Here is a 22,929-nt window from a genome sequence, read left to right as displayed (position 1 = left end):
TCGACTCGTGAAAGATGGTGGTTTGCTCAGTACCTGGAGTAATGGAATGGCAAGGAAGCAAGAGTTTGCTGTTAAATCATCTAGTTCCTAGAGAGGAAAGAACATACTACTTACATTCTACTGTGTTCATGAGTATTAGTTTTCTATTGCTGCTGTTACAAATTACCACAAGTATAATGACTTATAGTAACACAAATTGTATTAGTTTGCAATTCTGGAGGTCAGAAGTCTAAAATCGGTCAGCAATGTTTCATTTCTTCTGGAAGCTATAGAGAAGAATCTTCCCTTTTCCAGATGCTAGAGGGCATCCTCCCTGCATTTCTTGGCTACTCTCCTCACTCCTCCCCATCACTCCACCAATGCTTCTGTCCTCACATCTCTGACTCTTTCATTCTAACTCCCTCTTGTAAGGATGCTTGTGATTACATTGGGCATTTACAGCTGATCTCAGATAACTTCTACATCTCCAGATACTTAATGTTTTAACATTTATTTGCAAAGTCCCTTTTGCCACAAAAGGGAAAGTTATCACAGGTTCTGGGAATTAGGATGTGGATAGTTTGGGGGCCATTATTGTTTCTACTACACCCATACTAGTTAATCATTAAAATCCAGTTACAAGGAAGGATTGTAAGGAAGTTGTATCTTATCATTTCTTTGAATATTCTCATATTTATTATTTCTGTAAGTTGTTTCAAAAATTGTACACATATATACATGTCTATTGATATGCATAGATTCATATATCCACTATGCCAATGAATGTGTTTTAGTCACTACATTAACAAATAAATGTTGGTAGTACAAATAATTTAGAAAATAATTTTTTTAATGTCAAAAAATGTTAATTCTGAGAACTTTGAGTAGCAAAATGTTAAATAATTATAAACTAACAGTTTTATAATCCAGCTTATGATACTATAAATATTTCACTCTTCCCTAAATATATTTCACTTGCCGGAAGTTGACAGATGAAGAATGTACACTTATATACATAACTTGTTAATAAAGTGATATGACATTTTCATCACATTTCTTCAACAAACTAGGAAACACAATATAGTGAATAAAAATAATTGAACAATGTCTTTTAGTAATTTTTATGGGCTGATGGTTTACATCTTCCCAAAGTTTGTGTGTTGATGCCCTAGTCTACAGTGTGATGGTATTTTGAAGTAAGGAATTAGGGAGGTAATAAGGTTTCCAGTAGAACATAATGGTGAGTCCCACATAATGGCATTGGTGCCCATAAAAAGAGGAAGTTATCGCTCTCTCTTCACCACCTCCCCCTCCTCTACTTTCACACACCTATGAAGTCACGTGACCACACAGTGACAAGGAGGCTATCTGCAAACCAGAAAGCAGGCCCTCTGTAGAAATCAAATCAGTTGGAACTTTGATCTTGGAATTCCTAGCCTATGTTGTTTAAACCACCCTGTCTATGGTATTTCATTGGAACAGCTTGAATGAGCAGACTGAGATACTAATTAGTAGCAGTGTTTCAATTTCCTCATACCTCTCTCATGTCCTTTTACCTTCTTTCATGTTAAGGTAAAAAACTAACTTACTTCACAACATGGTGAAAGGATTAAATGAATATGGTGAATAGTAAGGTATTGATAAGACTATAAAGTGTTGTGCAAATGTCATGATTTCTAATATAATTTGATTTATTAAGTCAAATATGTATCACATATTCCAAAAGTTTTTGAAGAATGCTAAAATTTAATAACAATATTTTTAAATGTTGGAAACAAATTAAATGCAATAAATCTTTGTAAGAATGTTAAAGAGGGAAAAATTGATGCAGTCCTTAGTTTCATCCATTAAATTAATATTTATTGAGCTCCTTCTCTACGTAGGGAGATGTGCTAGGTGGTAGAGATACAAAGTCACTGCATTGAGAATAAAAACATAATCATGGTTCCTTCTTCATGAAAGTGAGAGCTAACAGTATGTGCTTTGAAATAGGTTAAGCTCTGCACCCCTATTATATGCATGTGAAAACTATTTTTTTTTTTTTTCTTGAGAAGGAGTCTTGTTCTATTGCCCACACTGGAGTGCAGTGGTTTGATCATGGCTCACTGCAACCTCTGCCTCCTGGGTTCAAGCAATTATCCTGCCTCAGCCTCCTAAGTAATTGGGATTGCAGGTGCCTGCCACTACTCCCAGCTAATTTTTGTATTTTTAGTAGAGACGGGGTTTCACCATGTTGGCCAGGCTGGTCTCGAACTCCCCACCTCAGGCAATTTGCCTGCGTTGGCCTGGGATTACAGGCATGAGCTGCCGCGCCTGGCCTGAAAACTAATTATTAATCACACAAAAACACACACCGCCATACGAATGGTGCTAAAATGTGGTTCTAGAAATCCTTCTATAAACCACTAATTTTTCAGATTAGTGCAAACATTTTAATTTTAAAAGCATACACTATAGACATTTTTAAATGTTTGATTTGATTCTACGTTCATCTTGTTTAATCCAGAAATGATAACCCTTTTGAAGTGGTGATTAGTGCCAAATTGATTTTAGTGTTGCTATTCGACTTTAGAATTGACATTTTCAAAACAAAAATGGCTTGTATGTAACACACAAATATTGATGTATATGAAAAAACACTGGTATGGCTCAAGCCAATCCAGAACACTGAACCTTCCTAAATGGTTGAAGTCTTGTAGCTTTCATTCAAATTAGAAAGTTTTTTGTTTGTCTGTTTTTATACTCATGTAACACGTGTGGCAGGATTTTTTTGTATGTGTATTTTACATAATGTTTCCATTAAAAAGTGTTGTCTTAGTCTCTGCGTTTCTTTCGTACTGTGTGTGTGTGTTTCTGTGTGTATAGTTTCAGATATGTGTTAGAGTCTAATTAAACTTCTTATTTTGAGAGGACAGCTTTCCTCTTGAAACAATCCAATTTCTACATTTTCAGAGAATTTAAAAAGTAGAACAGACAGGTGACATGATGGAGTACGACATTGCAGGTGACTGAAATTATCGACAGCTTATATATCATGAGGGAAAATAGTCTAGGGAACAGCAACTCAATGCATGTACAAAAGAATACTGAGGAAAAAAATATATATATATGTACACATATATATGGTTTGTTTGGTTTTGAGACAGAGTCCCATTCTGTGGCCAGGCTGGAGTGCAGTGGAGCCAACTTGGCTCACAGCAACCTCTGACTCCCTGGTTCCAGCGATTGTCCTCAACCTCCCGAGTAGCTGGGACTACAGGAACCTGCCACCACACCCAGCTAAATTTTGTATTTTTAGTAGAGACGGGGTTTCACCATGTTGTCCAGGATGATCGCGATCTCCTGACCACGTGATTCGCCCGCCCGCCTCTGCCTCCCAAAGTGCTGGGATTACAGGCACGAGCCACTGCGCCAGGTCTAAGAATATTGAGGATATTTTCTGCAAGGGTAAATTACATGAAATCTCCAATCATGGGAAGGCAGTAGAGTGGAGGATAAAATAAAGCAGAGAAATAAAAGTTTTCTACCATAAAGAGTATTAGCTATCAACAAAATGGATTCTAAGAAGACTGGCTACAATTTATTCATCTTTGTACTGTTTTCTCTTCCTTCCACTTATTTCCTAGGCCCGCTCTCAAACAATGCCTATCTTAGTAATAGAATGAACACTAGCTGTTAATAAACCTGCATTTAAAGTTCCTTAGGTTACTAGTTAGTGTACGATTACACTAATCACTTAACCTCTCTGGTTCTCAACTTCTTCATCATCATGAGCGATAAGATTAAACGATCCTCAATGTCCATTCAAGTTCCAACATACTTTTTTATGAGACTTGAATACATTAGCCCCAGTTTATTTAGCAGCATATTGATCTTGTAAAATAAAATGTGAAGACTCCTGCACACATAGGTATTTTTAAAACTTTAGATTCTTTCAAAGGCAAAACTCTAAAAGCAAAACAAACATAGCAGAGATTAAAATGAAGAAATATCAATATTTTATTGAAATTAATTATATATGCATAAATGTGTATGTCTTGTGTGACTTTCTTTGCTATGTAAATAACAGTCTCAATTTATTTATCTTTATATAACCCATTTTCTTTACAAGTTAGATTTAATGTTAAAATCACCTGAATCATATGAACATTTTGCTTCCCAGGCAAATTGCTTTCCAATTTCTGTAATAAAATGTATCTTGAATATTGCTTTTAGATTAGAAATTTTAGTGAGTTAAGAGGTAAGAAATATATTAGTTGGAACTCATACACAGTTCTTATAAGAAGGCAGCACCAGGATGGCTAACAAAAGCATTACCAATAATATAAAATGTACTGAAGTACTAGCCTCAAATATGCACTGTGATTATGTAAGAAAGACATTCTCAACACAAAATTAAAATGCATAACTTTTGGAGCAGTCTAAGTATAAACCAAATATATTCTGAAGGTAAAAGGCAGCTAGGAGATATAAAGCCTGTGGCTTCATGAAGGAGTTGATCAAATGTAACCATATGAATTAGTATAGTGTTCAAATACTTAAATTGTTAAACTTTAAATGTTGTAAACACTTTTAAAGTTCATGAACTATGGGTAACAAAAGTAATATTTTTGTTATCCTTTTTTTTTCAAATTTTTAAGAACAGCAATCACACATTGATTTCATATATAAAATATAAATCTGAATGTTACATTTTTCTAATTTAACTCAGAGTGGGTCCTCAATAAACAAATGTATTTCTCTGAATAGCAAATTTTGAAAGTAGCTTTAGGCAGCATATCAAAGTCTTATGTGAAAAGTATGCTCTCTAACTTTCACAATTATTAATGTTTATTTGCAATGAAAGTAATTCCGAATTTTCAGCCTCTTTATGTGAACCTCAGATCCTCTTAGCAGCATTTGTTAGCCTCTCTAAAACACAGAGACATACACAGACATCATCCTGTCGGTAAAATGAGACAACAGAAGAAACACTTCTGCTCTAGGACATCATTAGAGCTGGACAACAGCCTGAAGAGAGAAAGAAAAAAACGTTATGCCAACATGCCCTTACTGAATTTTTTTTTTCTTTTGCAAATGTTGATGGCTGTAAAGACTATATAGATAGTTGAGAACATGCATATTTTGTCTTGCAATGTGTCACTTGACTATCTCTCTTCTGAAATTTTATACTACTGATTTCTAGAATACTGATTTTCTAAAATGAAGCTTATTCTTACCAATAACATTTTAATATCATACATTTCAGATGATTTTTCAGCCGTCCTGTTTTCATCAGGAATACATTTTGTGCCAATTAGTTTATCTTTTTTTAATTAAATTTAGAGGATGATGGTTTACAGTAAGATAATAACAATACACAAAAAAGTTTAATTTAAATGTTTTACCAGTAAAATAGATTTTGTAATTAAAAATGTAATGATTTCTCTTAAAGCAAATCTCCCTTAATTTTGTGCATGAAAAATAATCAGCTTACTCTTGAAAACCAAGTTCTCACAATTTGCAAAACATGTTATTCTCCACACTTGGTGACATATGATGTAAGCACAATCAAGAGCCCTTTGGCTTCTTCCCTACTGCTACACCTATCCACTCCTTCCTCACTGTGAACATGCACAGGCTGGGGGTGCTATAGACTCATGGAAAACCAGAAGGCTTGATGAATTTATAGTATCACCACAATATGCAAATAACCATTGTGGATACTACTAATTTGTATCTGGTGCAATAATTGGAACCAAGATGCACATTTAATAAGTGGTTTCTATAGCTTTAATTTACCTGTGAAATGTGAAAAATAACCATTCTCAATTTTGGAACTGAAATTGTATTTCAGAACATGGCCAAGACGTACTAAAAGCATAGACATGAGCCCACTGCCTAAAACTCTTTATTTTCAGAAAGGAAAGAGAGTTAGTAGGAAATAAGGGAAATACTTAAATACCACTTTAGTAAACAAACAGAGATTTAACTGCTTTATCTGTCTTTGGGTTTTTAAGGTCTGATACAAAGGACCTTAAAGCGTTCATATTGTCTCCTTAAAACCCTCAACTTCAAATTCATCCTTACAAGCTACTACTCTCGGAGGAAAGAGGAAAAGAAAATTTCCACTGACACAGCTCGTGATTTACATACAAAGAGCAAATAAATGAATGGAGTGGGGGATGGGGCAGTGAGAAGCAATCTGTTTCTTTTTCAACCGCAGAAAATAAGATTACTTACCAAGAACATTTTTATCCAGAGCAAATGTTTATTCCCTCTATCATTCAGCGCCTCAGTCTCTGCAAGAAATCAATTTCCACTCTACCTTTTCCTCCTATTTCTAAAAAAGAGAGTGAGGCGGATAATTCTTAAGCTTCGGGGTCCGGAGGAAGATAGAGCTAGAGCGGAGGGCAAAAGACTCCCACAGCGCTCTTTATACAGATCCGAGCTCTGAGAGCGAACCCATGGGGAGGGGGCGGGGGATCTTCTCTAAGGAGAGTACTCCGAGTAGGGAGGGGGATTTATTCTGCAGCCAAAGTATAAATCATCTACAAACAGATTACTAGCCTCTCAGTCACACAGGCAGTTCCCTTGGGAAGCCGGTTTCAAAGAGAAAAAATGAAGTTCCTGGAGACAGAGAGAGAGCGAAAGAGAGAGAGAGAGAGAGATTGGGGTTTGGGCTTGCAGAGGGAATGGGGCCAAGGAGAGGAATAGGGAGAAGGAATAAAGCTAATCTTACCGATCGATCAGGCGATCGTTTGTTCAGTATTGGGACACGAAAATGGCAAGATAATGCATTCGGCAGCAAAGCCATTTCTAGCGCACTCTGCCTCAGTAACTGCAGGAATCAGAGGGGAAGCAGGCGCCTCGAAACCTACCACTTGCTCCCCAGAGACCGTCCTCAGAACCTCCAAAGCTCTAGCTTCTAATGCAAGGCGTTCGGAGCTGAGGGTTCAGATGGAAGTCAATTATCCTTGAGTCACGGGCAGCAGGAACGCCAAGGAAGTGGGACCTGGGAGGGCTGCTGCCGCCGCTGCTGCATCTAACCAGGGTTCCCGGTCCCCTTGGCTAAGCCTCCCCGGCACAGCGCCCCCGAAAGCGCCTAGCGACTCGGCCTCCTCCGCATCTTCAGCCCTTCGATCACCGCCCGCACCCCCCAACCCCCCCGCCGCCTCATGCAAATCGCTGATGATCTGGTCATCGTAATGTGACCGTAGTGGTTTATTTGGGAAGTGGGGGAATTGGTTGTGTTGGACTTCCTTACAACGCCTCCCTCAGTTGCTGCGAGTGAAAATGTTCAAGGGAAATACTAGTGAAATGCACTGATGGAATACTATTAATCCTAATAATAATGGTCCCAACGCAGGTAACTCTCAAAGAACTGAGAGTGGGAAGATCAGAGCAGGATTTCCGAAGTGGTGCCCTCTTGAATTCTCATTGGATCCTCCCCAGCAGCCTAAATCATTCTTGCTGCTATATCTATCAGGATGACTACAGCCTTGCTCACTAGTTCTCTCTTTATCTCGTTGTCTTCAACACATCCCTTTACTTCTCTTTGCAGATTTATCTGTATTCCACCTCCTGTTCTCTGGGGTTACACAGCTTCTTCCTTTCCCAACTGTATGGGGATGTACAGCCTGTAAATTTTCACTTTGCTTAAGGATCACTACGAATCACCCCCCCCCAATCTCCCCCCGACACCCATATAAAGCATTTTCACATTCTGCTTTCTTGCCTTGGGGGTTCGTGGCTCTCTGTGTAACTGGTTTTTACTTGGTTACATGCCACCAGGAACTGCTGATTATTTTAAAGTCCCACTACCCTGCAGCTCACTACTTTACCTTGATTTGGAAGATCATGGAATATCTATTTGAATCCTGGATGTATTTTTCTCACAGTCTTCTTGCTTCCTGAAATTTCCTCTGGTAAGTTATTCTCTTTATCTATTACTAGAAACTTAACTAGTGTTATTTTTAGTAAGCTCTGTTTTGTTGAAGTATTTCATTTTTCACATTTTTGTTACTTTTGGAACTGAAAGATCCATATGACTATATTTATTAATTAGTATGTTAGTGGCAATTGCACTACTAAGACCTATCCCATATCATGTATTACCCCAATATCCCATGTATTACCCCAATATCTTTTACCTTCTTCATTTTTTAAATTTCTGTCCTCATTTATATTACAATTTACGTTGACATTAATCTCCCCCACCTCCATTAACCCGTCTTGGCATACATTCCTGTGCCATTTGAAAGGTCACATTTTATATGTTTATCTAAGAGAGAGCTTAAAAGAGACTTTCTGACAATTACAAGGTCTGGAAAGTTCACTAGTCTGATCTTCAGAAGGTTGTTCAGGTCAGTATTTGTTCATGATAAGCAATTACATGACTGAGGGAGGACTTTGTTACAAAGTGTATTTTTATGAATTTAGCAGGACCTTAAACACTAAAATGTCACTGAATGGTAGGAAGAGGACTGTGAGTTTTGAGGGCATCATTTTTTTTTTTTCTTAAAACATTTCAGATCACACATGAACGCGTTATTTTGGGCATTGTATTTTAATTCAGGCATAGTATTTGTCAGTACATTTCTGATTTTGTGAATTAGCTGGTGAACAGTTAATTGGACACAGAGTACTCATTTCAGAGAGGAGCTATCAGAAGAAACCCCTGATTATCTTGGTTCTGATAAATTGAAATTCAAGAATAGACTTTACATGAAAAATTTAATTGCCTCACTCTTCATACTTGTCTACCCCCACCCCCTGTGTTTAATAGTCATGTTAATATGGTCAGTGCCTTTTGCTTTTATGAACATTTCTATGGACTTAACTGACAAGATTATCAGTTCCCCTTCCATATAATTGTGTTGAGAAACATTTTAATCTTTACTTTTACTTCACATATTGACACATAATGAGGAAAACACCATATTCATTTAAATGCCAAACATGCATGCATCAGTAATTTCTAACACCCGCTGAGGGTTTTCTCTAAACATCCGCCCCCCTCCCCCAAATTAAGGACAAGTTCCTGGTTTCTACAACATTTCCTTTTATTGGGATAGATGGAGGTAAGAACCTATTGTTCACGCTTTTCTTTTCTTTTTTTTTTTTAAATTTCTGGGAAAGTACTATTCTTGTCGTCATTGATGACTGACGCGACAACCCAAGCAATGTTTTTTTTTTAAATTCAAAAGCCCTTTTAGCTCCCAGACATAAAAGTACTCCAGCTGCAGCGTCACCCCATCCCCCAGTCTCGGGATTCAAGGGCTTTCCCCCCTCGACTCCCACCGAGAGGGAACAGGGCTGAGACTGTTGTCCGCACCACTTGGCGCCCCTCACCCGTCACTAGGTCACTAGTTTCTACCTGATCTCTTTCCCAGTCTGGTAGTCCTGCCTGACAAGCCAGTACCATCAGAGTCCGTGACTTCATTTGAAGAAAGGAGAGCTTCATATAATTCAATTCAAACATCCTCTTTGGAGGACTGCTGTTGTTGCGCAAGGGTGGAGGGAGGGGAAAAAAGAAAAAAGAGAGAGAGAAAAAAACAACTTTCAGCGCAGTCAGATCCAGTAAGGAACAGACAGTCGGTGTTTAGGTAAGTGCGTTTTGCTGTATTATACCTGAAGCTCAAGCGTGTGAAAGGGAAATTTACATCTGAGGGGCTCCCGCAGCCAAGAACGTTTTAACTGGAGGGTTATCAACAGGCGACTCTGCGTGGAGATTTCTCCGCAGCTCACGGCAACGCCTATGCCACCTGAGCTCGGGGAACGGAGGAGAGCAGGTACCTGGTTGACCAGCTGGCCCCAGGCTTGGTGTTGATGTGGGAATAACCCATGCGTGTAGGAAAGGTGTCCCCCTCTCTGACCCGCTAGCGCAGGCTCTGCACTCAGCCCCTGCGGCTAACGTGTGCTTGGTGTGGGCATTTACAGCCCGACAAAGTGGTGTGCTCCAGGGGGTTTCCATCCTTCCAGAATGCTCCATTTCCAACCTTCCTCAAGACAAACTTCGGCAAACCTCTTCTGTATGAGAGAATAGACTTAAGATCTCCGGAGTCTCTTAATACCTTTTTGTGTTAATATTTATTTATTTTAATGAGCTATATTTATTGTTAGTAAACGACGGTTCCTCAGAATGCCTGTTTTATGAAACCCTAATCACTGTCCTTGTCTGACTGCGAAGTAGAGCTTAGAACTCTTGAATGACTTCTTAGGCTCTGTGTTAAAGTATTATTGCTGACGGTCACTCCTTCCTTTCCTTCACCAACTCCCAAGAATCTGGAGGGCGGTGAGCGGAAGAGAGTTGAATTTCAACTTGAAGCTAGAGCTTGGAATATAAGGCTGAAGTTAAAAGCAAAGAGTGAGGATTTGGAATCTGTCTAGCTTATATCCACTTTAAAGTTGGTCTTTTATTTTTATTTTCCTCTTTCTGGAGGTGGGGGTGGGAAGTAGAAAGATGTGGGACTGGGAGCGCTCTCTTCCAGCGTCCACCGGAGAGGGGGTGGTGCTTCTTGGCCGCTGGTTACTGCTGATTCCACAGCCAAACAGTGACAGAGAGTTGAAGTCTCTGATGGCTGTTCTTCTAGTCCCCAAGAGTTGAACCGGAGAGCCTTTTACTTTGCACCAGGTCGAGAACGTGATCAGCCCTTTAGAGAAGGAACCTCCTTGTAATAGGAATTCTACTGGGAAACGCCGTGTAGGCACTACCTCCTAAGATAAGATGCATGTTTGGAGCTGTGTAAAATGCCCACCGGCTGTTTGAAAGGAGGAAAAGGTGACTAGGGTTGCAAATTAACCTTAGTGTCACTGAAAAATATTCTATCTAGTCAAATGTATGTAAGCAAAGAAGAGAGCACCAGGGTATAAAACTGCCACAGAAGCTTGGAAGACAGATGATTCCGATTTGGGGGACTTCCTTTTGCGTGTTACATAAATTTGTTTGTCATCATGCAATTAAGCAGGTAAGGAATGAATGTATTTTCTTGACAATCATATAACTTGTGTTTTACTATCATGTGGTTTTTTTCTGTGTTGCAAGCAATGGAATATCTGCATTTTCAGTTGGTCCTGCTGTGATGCACAACTTCTTAATATTCACATTCATGAATCAGGGTAAAGCAGTTTAGATGTTTAACATGCATTAATTTAACTGTTTAGTGTGCATTTATTTAAATGTGTAGTCACATTACAAAAATCATAAACTGGACCAAGGTTAGAGGAAGAAATGGGAAGGGTAGAGAGTTAGAAGAAGAAATGTATAACCTTAATAAAATATGGAAGGTGGCAGTTGCAGAAATGCATTGAAAACATTGCTTCTTGTTAAGGTCCCAGACCTTAATATATAAAGGACAAATGAAGAACTATTAAGGGTTTCTTGAACTAATAAAGTAATTTTGACTCTTTGAGAGAACTGTTTTGTGGGTATTTCCATTATTTTCTCCACCTTAAGAAAAAATATATGAGGTGGGGGTGGGTTGGGTTGTAAAATAGAATGAAAAAAGAAGCTTGCCCAAGGACAGTGTTGTGTAGGACCCTAGTATGAAAATCTTTGGGTTTAGAAAAACAGTTGGAAAACTGAAAAAAAAAAAAAAAATTAGAAAATGTTGGATTTTCTTTCCCAAATAAATTTCTTTCACATTCTCAGTTTTGTAGATTGAGCAACCAGTAGATTTCTTCCACTATCAGATTTTTCTCAATTAAAATGGCAAACACATTCTGAATATTCAAATAAGTTTTGTTATTATTATTTATATTACTTTGTTATTTTTTGTTAACATGTTGAAGGAGCCTGGACTTTCCACACAGTGAAGCAAAAAAAAAAAAAAAAAAAAAAAAAATTACTAAAATACCATCATAAAACTCCTCTACTTGTTAATAACACTTTCTCTTCTCTAAGAAATTGTATTATTTAAATTATCTCTGGTAAATAGTTTTAGTACTTACATTTATTGATGTAGATCCCTGATCAATAATTTTTCTGCTAGTATGGCTTACTGATAAAATCTTGAAGAAATAAGAAAGATAATTGAAACTTTGGGTTGTAAAATTGCAAAGTTGTAGTGATTTTCTCAGTTGGATGCAGAAGGTAGTTTTTACTCCACTAGAGAAAGTAATTTGTCAATGAATTCTAATTCCCCAATACTTTGTGTTTAATCCTTAACAATTTTATTGTAGTAGATATGCTCATTGTGTATATGTTTGTGTGTGTGTGTATACATATATATTTGTATACATACACACATTTTTGGTAGTTGGAGAAGGTTTTTCTTTTAAATCTATGTTATTTTAATAATGTTTTCCAAATGAAATAGAATGATACCATATAACAATCAATTTCATTTTCTTTTAATCAGATAATAGGCGATTTCATCCTCTCATAGGACATTTTATCTTAAGAAATTCATCATCATAGAAACGTACATTTTCATAAATTACATCTTGATTTTCTTCAGGCAAAGTTATTGTACATTATAGTTAAGTAAATACAATCTAAGTAGGAAGAAACTATTGGAACTCAAAGTGTGTGTGTGTGTGTGTGTGTGTGTGTGTGTGTGTATGTGTGTGTGTGTGTAATTTCTACCATTAGCTTGACTCCTAGATTTGTGTATTCTTTAAAAAAAAGTGGAATTTATTTTCAGTGTAGTGTATTTGTGTGTTTCTCTCTACAAGTACAAAGAATACAACTGTTGGGATTTCCAAACTTTTATGTTTCATTATCAACCTGTGATTCAATTTCTTATGTTTCCTCTATTTATTTTTAGTTTTTTCATATTATCTTTAAAAGAGGCAGTTATTTACTAGAATAAGAGTCTGAAACATTTAGTAAATTGGGTATTAATATTAAAAGAGTTCAGGAACACATGGGAATGACACCAACTTGTGTTATATTTGTTTTGCACACATATTGTTTTTAGAAAAAATTTATTTTTTCTTGAAAAATATCTCAAGTATTTTTGGGTATTATGATTGTGTGCTTATGATTAGTGATGTTCTCTTCTAAGGCTTTCACTGTCTTTCTCTTTCACATCCTAATAATGGGTTATTGGGAAAAGTAGAGTGCTTATACATCTAGACTTTCCTTCCTGAATTTCATTTCTAGTTCTACCTGGGATTAATGTAATCCTGGTAAGATGTTCTTGACCACTCTTCATTTATTTTTCTCATCTCTCACATGGAGAAAACAATGCCTACCTCAGAGAGTTGTAGATAAAAAATGATGTAAGAGATGTGGATGCTTTAAAAAGGACAAATATGTTATGAAAACAAAATATATTTTTCAAAGGATATCATGTAAGTTTGAATTTTTAATTAGTTGTTTTTGATAAAGTTGTATCTCCACACAATAAATAATGTTGACTCAATTTTTTTAATATTAATATCAAATCTTGGTCAGTGGCGTTATGGTGTCAAATGAATTTAATAAATATTTGATATTGATTAAATATAACAGTTTTAATATGTGTAATTTTAAAAAGTTGAAATAATATACTTCCTGAGGCATATTCATTATTATTTATACTATATTTAACCTTTGCTTTTATTCAGTTTTGGATAGAGTCACCTTTACAGAATAGTTGCTTTTGACTGATTTGTCATTGTTATTTAATATAAAGAACATCTGATTTCTTAGCAGATTTATATTGTCAACCTGATGATCTCTACTCTTAACTGGGAACAAGATTAAAATATTTTCATGTAATAACTTAAAAAAGGAGAAACTTTAGACAAACTTCTAATTTCTAACGCTTTTTACAAACTCATATAAAGTTTACCAGAATTAATTAGGGTGACATCTGGCATTTTTGGTGTTTTAGCGAATACTTGGATAAACTTATTTAGACACTTGGAAGTATAACTCTGTCCACTTTCTTCATGAACTACTATGCGTTCTCTATAATTTTACTATTTTAGTGTTAATAATTCATAATTTTTAAAGGAAAGCAAAATAAAAGATAATCTGTGTGAATATTATTGACTGCTAATGGATAATCTTAGTTGCTAAAAGGAGGAGGATAGTTTAATAACATTTATTCTATTTTAGGAAATATTCTATTTTTTGAAAATGAGTGTCTGAGTATGAAATTTAATGATGAATACTAATGACCTTTCTACTGAAGACATACTTGGAAGTTCTGGCCAAATTCTTAATTTTTTATTTTTTAACAGTATCAAATAGCCACCGTAACCATTTTATACTGGTTATCAAAAGTCCTCACAAGGAACTTTTTTAGGTTTCTACCCCTATCTTTTCAAAGCATAAATATAAGCTTTCAAGAATATTTGTATCCAGTTACTCACCTGTAGACCTATCCAATTACAAAGTCTTGCTAGATAATTACTTTATAAGCTTACCTTATAAGCTTTTAATCCACTCCTCTACACTTAATGTTTAAAATAAAGTTCACACAGTTCCGGAGACTTTCCCAATCTCATACCCAAAATAACTCATCATGAGTAATTAATTGATGCTCTAACAATTGCAGTAACTCAATTATTATTTACTAATCAATATCTTTCCCAAAATTGAAAAATATAGCACATATATTTACAATGAGTTGACTGGATTAATTGATGTTTTATAAAATTTTGAAATGTTTATATTCAACCATGATTGTATAAATTGAGATGGTGAAAAATGACATGTTATCTACTAAACTGAGAAATCTTATAGATGCTCATTCTTCTATTTCATTGTTATTTTCAATAATCACTATTCATTGTTTGTCAATGTTTTATTTTTCAAGTTTAGAGTTAAAAAGTACCCTAAGTGCAACCTATTTTTACTATTTTTTTCAGAAGTATTTGTTTTAATGTCTAAACTCTAATTTACTCAGATGAGATGTGGATGCCTTTAAAAGCACCCAAAGCAAAACAAATTCATTTTAATAGCTAATAAAGTAGCTACCATATTATAGTTACAGCAAATTAAATCTATAAAGTACACATTTATTGATTAAATTAATAAATATGTGAACATTACATTAGAATGTATTATAGTTCTCTGCTGTGAAAGAATTATTCTCTCATAATGGTATGTTTCATTTATATTCCATTATAGATTTATTGTGAAAGAATACTTATAGATAGACTTATTTTTCCTGATTTCTGTGAGTATCAGCCAAGCTCATCAGGATTAAGCTTTTTTTTATTAACTTTTCTGGACTGTTGCATTTTGTTAATTTTAAAAGCTATCTCTAAAATATTGCACTATTAAAAAACAATCTAGCGTTGGGAAGACGAGAATTCAGTAACCATGCATTTTAGATTGTTCAGCGTCAAATAGTGGCCAGTATATAACTACATTGTTATTTTACAGATTCAGTAAATTCTTACTGTCACTAATAACAAATATTTTCATTTAAATGTTTCAGATGCTGTCCAAAAATGTAAGTCATTCTAAAAAAAGTGATTAAATTAAATCAAAAAATAAATTTAGGTATTAAGGCATGAGTTTATTCAAGTATCGTATTAAAAATCACATATCTGTGTGAAGGTTGAGTATGATTATGCTCTGTATAATACTTTATGCATATATTTTAAGATAATTTTTCCGTAACTGCCTTTAAATATGCAATTTAATGCTGTCTGCTGAAGCCCCTTATGCTACAGTTAACATAAATATAAAACAAAAATTAATAAAATCAGGAAGTTCCTGGCATAGATAATAAATAAAGTGGTTTTCGTGACTTTAGTATGGCAATATTTCTGATGGTTTGAAAATTCAGTCCTGTAAATATATATACACAAAAGAAGTCCTGTTTTTTTCAGACATGAACACGTTTTAAATAATACACTCTAAATTGGTAGAAGAAAAACTATGAAAAATTGAATAAATTATGCAACAAAGTTGCATAAAATACTATTTTAAGATAATTAATGCTTGCTTTCTTAATGTTTCACATATAACACCAAGCATGTTAATACATAGACCAAATCTAGCTTGTTGAAAACATTAAAATTAAATGACTATACTTGAGTTTATAGTAATAGAAATTCTTATTATTCACCCAGACCAGTTCACTAATATATAGAGACACAGTAATAGTACATTTTACAAATATGATAAGTAATATTGTCCAGATTGTACTAAAGAATAATGAGGAAGAAGACTATAAGTTTCAAAATGGAATAATCTAGAAGAAAATTAATTATCAGTACCAACAACTAGATTAATTAACAGTATCAACAACTAGAAAGTGTATTTTTTTTCCTAAATATGAATTTTACTCCAAAGAGAGTTTTTTAAACAACTTGTTAATTTTATTTTAAAAAATTCATGGACAAACGATTATGAAGAAATCTGTGCTTATCAGGTGTATAAGATATACTCATTTCTACTTATTCAATGATTCAGCAGGTAATTTAGAGTAACTCAAAGACAGCACTATTATTTTTCCTAATGTGAACTAAAGAGAAGTGAATCTAGCCTTCTCTGTGTATTGAAACTTAAACTTCATACCTAAGAAAAAAGGGTCTCCCGAAAAAAATTGTAAAGGGCATTCAAAGTGTATTTTAGAAATAATTTTTAAACCTTTTTAAAATTAAATTAATTGTTTTATGCAACTAACTCACTTTTGAGTGGAGACACTCTATGGATTTATAAGCGTCCTCCACTCTCACCTCCAAAAAGATATGCAATTTTGCAATCCATAATTCCTTGTTTGAGAACTTTTATATCAAAGTTAGATTATTGTTTTATTAAATGTATAGCTATCTTTATATTTTGGTCAAAAATGTAATGCTAATATGTTTGAATAGTAACTTACCTATGGGAAAAATAATTCAGAGGATTCTTGTTTCCTTGTAGAGTGAACTCTGGCAGGTTTTCATATGTATCTTTCATCCAGCCATGAAATGAAGAAATTTTAAGAACTATCTTGTTCAACCAATTTGAAAGACGAAACAACAAATTACAATTGTAAGACAGACCGGAATAAAAATGAAGATGACTTTTGTCATTATTGCTTTTTAAACCTATCATTCATAGCTGCTAATTAAGAAAACCAATTCTGATTTCGAGGAAGAATCAGCAGCTCCAATAATAAGTGTTTTGATTAACTGTTAAAATATTTCTTTATTTTTAATAATCTTTAGTAAGGTAAATAAAAGTTTATCATCACATGATTCTTTAATTACAGAAGTGATATAACTTTGACATGTTTTCCTATATTTTAGGTATATATTTGCGTCAGTCAAAGCTGAAGACAATTTACTCAAGATCTTAAACCAATTATTAACTATTAATTAAAATGTATTTATTCCTAAATATTGGTCTCAGATAAGCCCAGTAATAGTGATTACTGTAATTATTGTTCAGAAGGTAATTCTTGACAAGTTCAAACAAGATGATTTAAAAAATTACCACTTAGTTTGTGCATGACATCCTAAGAATAGCTAATGTTTAATACTCTCTCTATGTCAGATATCGTAATGTCTCATTTTAATTTTATTTCTTTTCAAAATTTGGCTGATTCTTGTTTATGTAAAGACTGTCATCAAAAATCTTCAGAAAATTTTTCAGATATGCTTTTAAAGTTTAAAAATTGTTGACTTTTTTTTGAAATAGTATCTCATAACGTTTTGAGTTTGAAGACAGTTTGGGCTGTTTTAGAAGATAAATTCATGTATTGACAAGTGGTCCTTGGAAATATCAAGTGTTCTCATAATTGTATATTGGGGAATGATAAAAGTAGATGTGTATTGTAAGAAAGAAAGCTTAGTTAGACACCATATAACTTTTGGAGACATTATAAGGCTAACTTCTGAGTTAAAATTTGGGCTATCCAAGCCTCTCTGTCAATTGGGTAAGTAGTGCTAAGGTTAATTGCTAAAGAAGCATTCTTTAATCAGAAACACCCAGAGTTCAGACACGCTTTATTAGATGGCAGTTAAGGCTTTGGAAAATAGCACATAAAGATTTAAATACTTGGTGTTAGTCTTGTTAGTTTGTTGTAAATCACTTTTGTTGTTGACTCTTTAAAAAAACAAGTGCATCAGATGTATGATGAATTATGTGCACTGCTGTAAACCCTGGGAATATAACAATGAAGAGATGTAACCATTGCTCATAAGATGCTTACAGTTTTTTGCTATTTGTAATATACTTTTAAAAATTAATCTACTTTTATATACTTGTAATATACTTTTAAAAATCAAATTTAATGCTTGGCCACTCGTTTTATTTGCATACAAGTCCAATTTTGATATTGTAAATATAACTATCTTAGAGACAAGAGGGTTGTCTATTTTTCATTATAGAGAAAAGACAATGAAGAATGGATTTTCTATATAAGGTATTAAAGAATAGCTATTAAAGAGAAATAGAGAAGCCAGAACATTTCTGAAAATAGTCATAACAATTCTCAGAGTGATGATTTAGTGGCTTTTTGTGTGTTGTTTTGTTTTTTATCTCCAAAATATATTTTTTTTAATGAAAACATTCCCAGTAGGTTTTTTTATTTTAATAATTAATGAAAAATCAGATTAACATTACAAGGGTTTTATTTACAAATTTATTTTTAATTCCATTTATTTATTAATAAACTCCATTTATTTAAGACCTTCTACATGCCAATTTCACTTGTTGGTGCCATGGAGACATTATTGTATAAAACAGAGACAAATCAGCCTCATGTTGCCTAAACTACAGTGGAATTGTTATCATGTGAATTGAATGACTTCTGTAACCAGCAAGAAGACAAGTTAAGGGGTTTACCAATAATATTTGTAACACACATTCATGGGTTAAAAATGTTGAAACACTTTCATTTCCTTAGAAATTGGTAAAAAAGGCACTGAAGATTATTATTCTGAAATTCTGAAAGTTTCTTCCTATGGACTAGATCATTACTACCTCTTTTTATCTTAGTAAAAATTTTACTGAACCATCTTTGAAAGCTCCTTAAATGTAATACTTGTTTGTCAGGGATTTCAGAGTACACACTCTTCTTTATGCTTCTCAAGAAAATAACTTCTAATTAAACAGCTCATTTCACCTTGTATGCCTGGTTAACTTCAGGGTAAGCCTGGGAGAAAATTACAGATCAAGAGATGTCCATTTGGTTACCAAACTCCAAGATTTCTTTGTCTCAGTATTGAGTCTTCTTCTTAGATTTTATTAGTAAGCCTTTATGTAGAGCAGTATGAATATCTTTGTTGAAACATTTTTGTAGTTTTAGTTTTTATTTGGGATTGTTGTTATGGGAAAAAAAAAAAAAAGCTTTGTAAAACTGAAATTGAGGATACTATCCAAAAGTGCAGGGGCAATATTCTCCACATTTTCTTTAAATTGACACTTATGTGACAAAATTTTTTTAATAATAAAAAACATTTTATTATCCTTGCAAGTGGAACACTTTCTATTGTTAGATTCTGCCAGGAAAGGAAAAATCATGTTGCCAGTCACAACAACAATTAAATCTTGATATCTGCATCCAACATTTCTACTTCATTTCTACATATCCTTTTAATCTTTATTTTAAATTGTCTTCTGTTTTACTGTTTTGGTAGAAAAATATATTAATTGTTATACATTTTCTGAAGCTGTTAAGGAAAAGTTATTCATAATACTTGTTAAAGGCTTGTAGGATCGACTTTATTCAAGGTGGGCTACTTTAATGGGGTTTGGTAAGTGGAAGAGAGCTATTTCACTCAACTCTGAACACAACAAGAAAAAGTAGGATTTATAGCCAAAGAGAAGGATGGGGATCAGTGGATGGAAAATTACTAAGAGAAAATATCAAAGGTAAGAGGGGGTTCTGGCTAAACTGTTCTAACAGGATTCTTGCTAAAGACAGGCGAGGGTGGTCAGATATCACCTTCAGGATAGTGGAGAATGAGGAACCCAATCAGATATCTAAGTGGATCATATATTAAAGGTGAAGATTCTAATAAAACTGACTTAGCAGGATTCTTGTTAAAATTGGCCAACATAGAGATGAATACAGAAGCTCAGAAGTCAGGGCCCGAGAACTGAGTAAACAGGAGCCTGAGTAGAGTTAGGTCCAGGAAAGAGTTTTTGTCAAACAGTTCCCTATATTTTATATTAAAATTAGATTTTCCAATCTAATATACTTTCTCAACATCTTTCATTTGAACTTCATTCCTTAGTGCCTGACTAATTTTTTTTATGAATTAAAACGGAGTACAATCTGAATCTTACAATGATATTTTATTATATGATCATCTACGTTGAAACACCATGATATTTTATGTTTATCAGGTAACCTAAGTGATTCTGGTATTTGGGGCTCTTAAGAATAACTTCCCCTACGTGCTGGGCCAACTTAAGGAATGGAACTCACCTTCTCTTCATTTTTCTAATCAGTTCTACCATTAGGTATTAGCATTTAACTTCCTCTTTATTGGTAAGACAAGACTGTATTGACGAGATCAAGCAGGAGATTAGTTTCCTTAGCAGTATATACTTCTCAGAGGAATACTAACCCTCATTAATTTGGAAAACGCTTAAAATTGTAATTCATAGGCACTATATTGCCTGACCAGCTAAAATAAATAAGAAGAATGATCTTCTGGAACAGAGGTTTAGCAGAGTTATATGACTAGAAGAACTCATTTCTAAGGTCAGTATTAACTGTTATAATATGATTGAAGACAAGGAAGCTCTGTTCTTTTGAGAAATAAATAAAAAAGAATAGGAAAATAAATATGTGCGAAAATAATGCATTGATAACACCTTAATATAATAATCCCCTGCTAGTGTAAGCATATATAATAAAGCAGCCCCAGAAGATTTATTTTTTATAAAGTTAAAAAAATAAGCATGAGTTCAATTCAGAGCCTGTTCCAAAAAGTTACTATGCCTAAGATAGTGTGTTACATATTAAGGGCCCCAGGCATCACAAAAACATAATAACTGCCAGCAAATCTCTCATAATCTGGTCACATGAACAAAAGTGTTAAAAAGGATAACAATAGCATATTATAAAATTTTACAAGATTCATTAATTAAAATCTATCCAGTCTCTACTTACTTTCATAATTTATGACCTACTTTGTTAAAAAAATTTAAGGTAGTTATTAATACACCAAGACATTTGTCTTTGAAATTCAAAAGGGATTTCTATTTCAAATAAACATCCATTTCTGCCATTTTTGTAGCCGCTCATTGAATAAATTCAGTTTTCTGTGATGCTTGGAATTAAATACCATTTTACTTTGAGGATTATCATTAATTTTTAGATTTTTTTTTAATGTCTTTACTTTTTGAAAGATGTAGTTGTTGTTATAATTCCTAGAAATATCCAGTGATTCTGTTTATTTCAACAGAAAACAAACATAAAGAAATTATTTCTCTATACTCTTGTTGGAGTATAGAAATAGAATAGCAAAATCCTACCTATTTATAGGGAGAATGGCCTACGTTGTATAAAGCAAGATTTCATATCTTGATGAATTATTTTACATCTTTAGAAAGTACAGTAGCAAATTTTAGTTTGTTAGACTATCTAAAAATTCATTAAGTTTAAATAAAAAAGTATAGATTAAGAAAGAACAATTTGAAGTCATTTAAAATATAAAATTATAGATTATAATTAGTATTTCACTAAAGTGTGAAGTTATACATCATTACCAAAATGTAATGATGCAACTTATTGAATAATGAAGCTCTCATTCTTTTACTAATCTGACTATAGAATATATAGAATCTGTGAACATTCAAAAATGAAAATGCATATCTTTACACATGTAGAAAGATAACGTATTACCTTATTTATTTGTTTGAATATGTTCATCGAATTTAATACTTGAGTATTGATTGATGTTCTAAGAGAGCAATGTCTTTAAAGCTTTATTTTTGTACTCAGGATATTTCTTGGCAAACGATGTTATAATTTTTCTTTTTTTTTTTCAGTTGTAGTTCTGAATTTCCACACTATTATCTCTTAAAATAATACTTGTTAGAAATGACCCTCCTATCCTTTTCGTTATCTATTGTATGAGAACATGAAAAACATGATATTAATTAAAATTGTATGATTGCATTTTAGCAAAATATTAAGTGTCATCTCATTTCACTGAAATTTTATTATGTCTCCCATTGTTAGACACCAACTATGTCAGTGTTGAATTGTCTTATTTTTAGTAGTACTATAAAGCAATTTATAATAAGATTGAATAATCAAAGCCTATTGGATTCATCTTACAATTTTTCTGAGGAGTAGATAGGTAAATTAATCCAGTTTAACCATGATTATACTTTTCAACCCAATAAATATCACATGTAATCTGAAAAGAAAGTTTTCTAATTTTTGAGTTTGTAGTACATGTTTTAAAATATATTTAATTAAATCACATTTAGTAGATTTAAACTATCACTCTAATTGAAAATATTAAAATATACAAAGCAGACACACAGTGAAAACTCATAATATGTAGTTACTCAGAACACTTGCTTGCTTACAATAGCTTCAGATAATCGTATTCTTTCATTTGAATTTTTATTTTATACAAAGGTGACCTCAAAAATTCTGAGAAATAACTTTCAGTTTGCAATTGGTTATTATTAGGTTACAGTAGAATGCAACAGGAAAACTACAGTATTCAGTTTGACTTCAAGAGTACAAATGGGATCTTAATATATATTACGCTGTGCTGCTGAGAACTGAAATAAGAAAATTTCGTAAAATGCTTGGTATATCAAAAGGATTAAAAAGGTGTTCATGGCCGGGCGCGGTGGCTCAAGTCTGTAATCCCAGCACTTTGGGAGGCCGAGACGGGCGGATCACGAGGTCGGGAGATCGAGACCATCCTGGCTAACACGGTGAAACCCCGTCTCTACTAAAAAAAAAAAAAATACAAAAAATTAGCCGGGCGAGGTGGCGGGCGCCTGTAGTCCCAGCTACTCGGGAGGCTGAGGCAGGAGAATGGCGTGAATCCGGGAGGCGGAGCTTGCAGTGAGCTGAGATCCGGTCACTGCACTCCAGCCTGGGTGACAGAGCG

General features: G+C 33.9%; 1 protein-coding gene and 1 long non-coding RNA gene across 3 annotated transcripts in view; one reads left to right on the top strand and one right to left on the bottom strand.

Annotated features, from left to right (window-relative positions):
- Nucleotides 1–3,965: 3,965 nt before the first annotated feature.
- Nucleotides 3,966–7,073, bottom strand: LOC105506153. The gene is made up of 3 exons (XR_001000880.1): nt 6,840–7,073; nt 6,202–6,260; nt 3,966–4,989 (listed from the first exon to the last, which is right to left on the bottom strand). It is a non-coding gene; the product is annotated as an uncharacterized LOC105506153 (long non-coding RNA).
- Nucleotides 7,074–7,430: 357 nt separating this feature from the next.
- Nucleotides 7,431–22,929, top strand: part of BRINP3 (bone morphogenetic protein/retinoic acid inducible neural-specific 3) — a 398,700-nt gene continuing 383,201 nt past the window's right edge. Inside the window, exon 1 of one of the 2 annotated variants that reach the window (XM_011934194.1) lies at nt 7,431–7,886. The gene's annotated coding sequence lies outside the window, so the exon portion shown is untranslated. Of the gene's footprint in view, nt 7,887–8,946; nt 9,567–22,929 lie in introns of those variants that run through there. The other variant, XM_011934195.1, reaches the window with a different exon arrangement.

The sequence above is a fragment of the Colobus angolensis genome, unplaced genomic scaffold (assembly GCF_000951035.1).
Source record: "Colobus angolensis palliatus isolate OR3802 unplaced genomic scaffold, Cang.pa_1.0 Scaffold132, whole genome shotgun sequence".
In the NCBI taxonomy this organism is placed as follows: Eukaryota; Metazoa; Chordata; class Mammalia; order Primates; family Cercopithecidae; genus Colobus; species Colobus angolensis.
The sequence above is the reverse complement of the archived record's forward strand: the minus strand, read 5'-3'. Positions and strand labels throughout refer to the sequence as shown.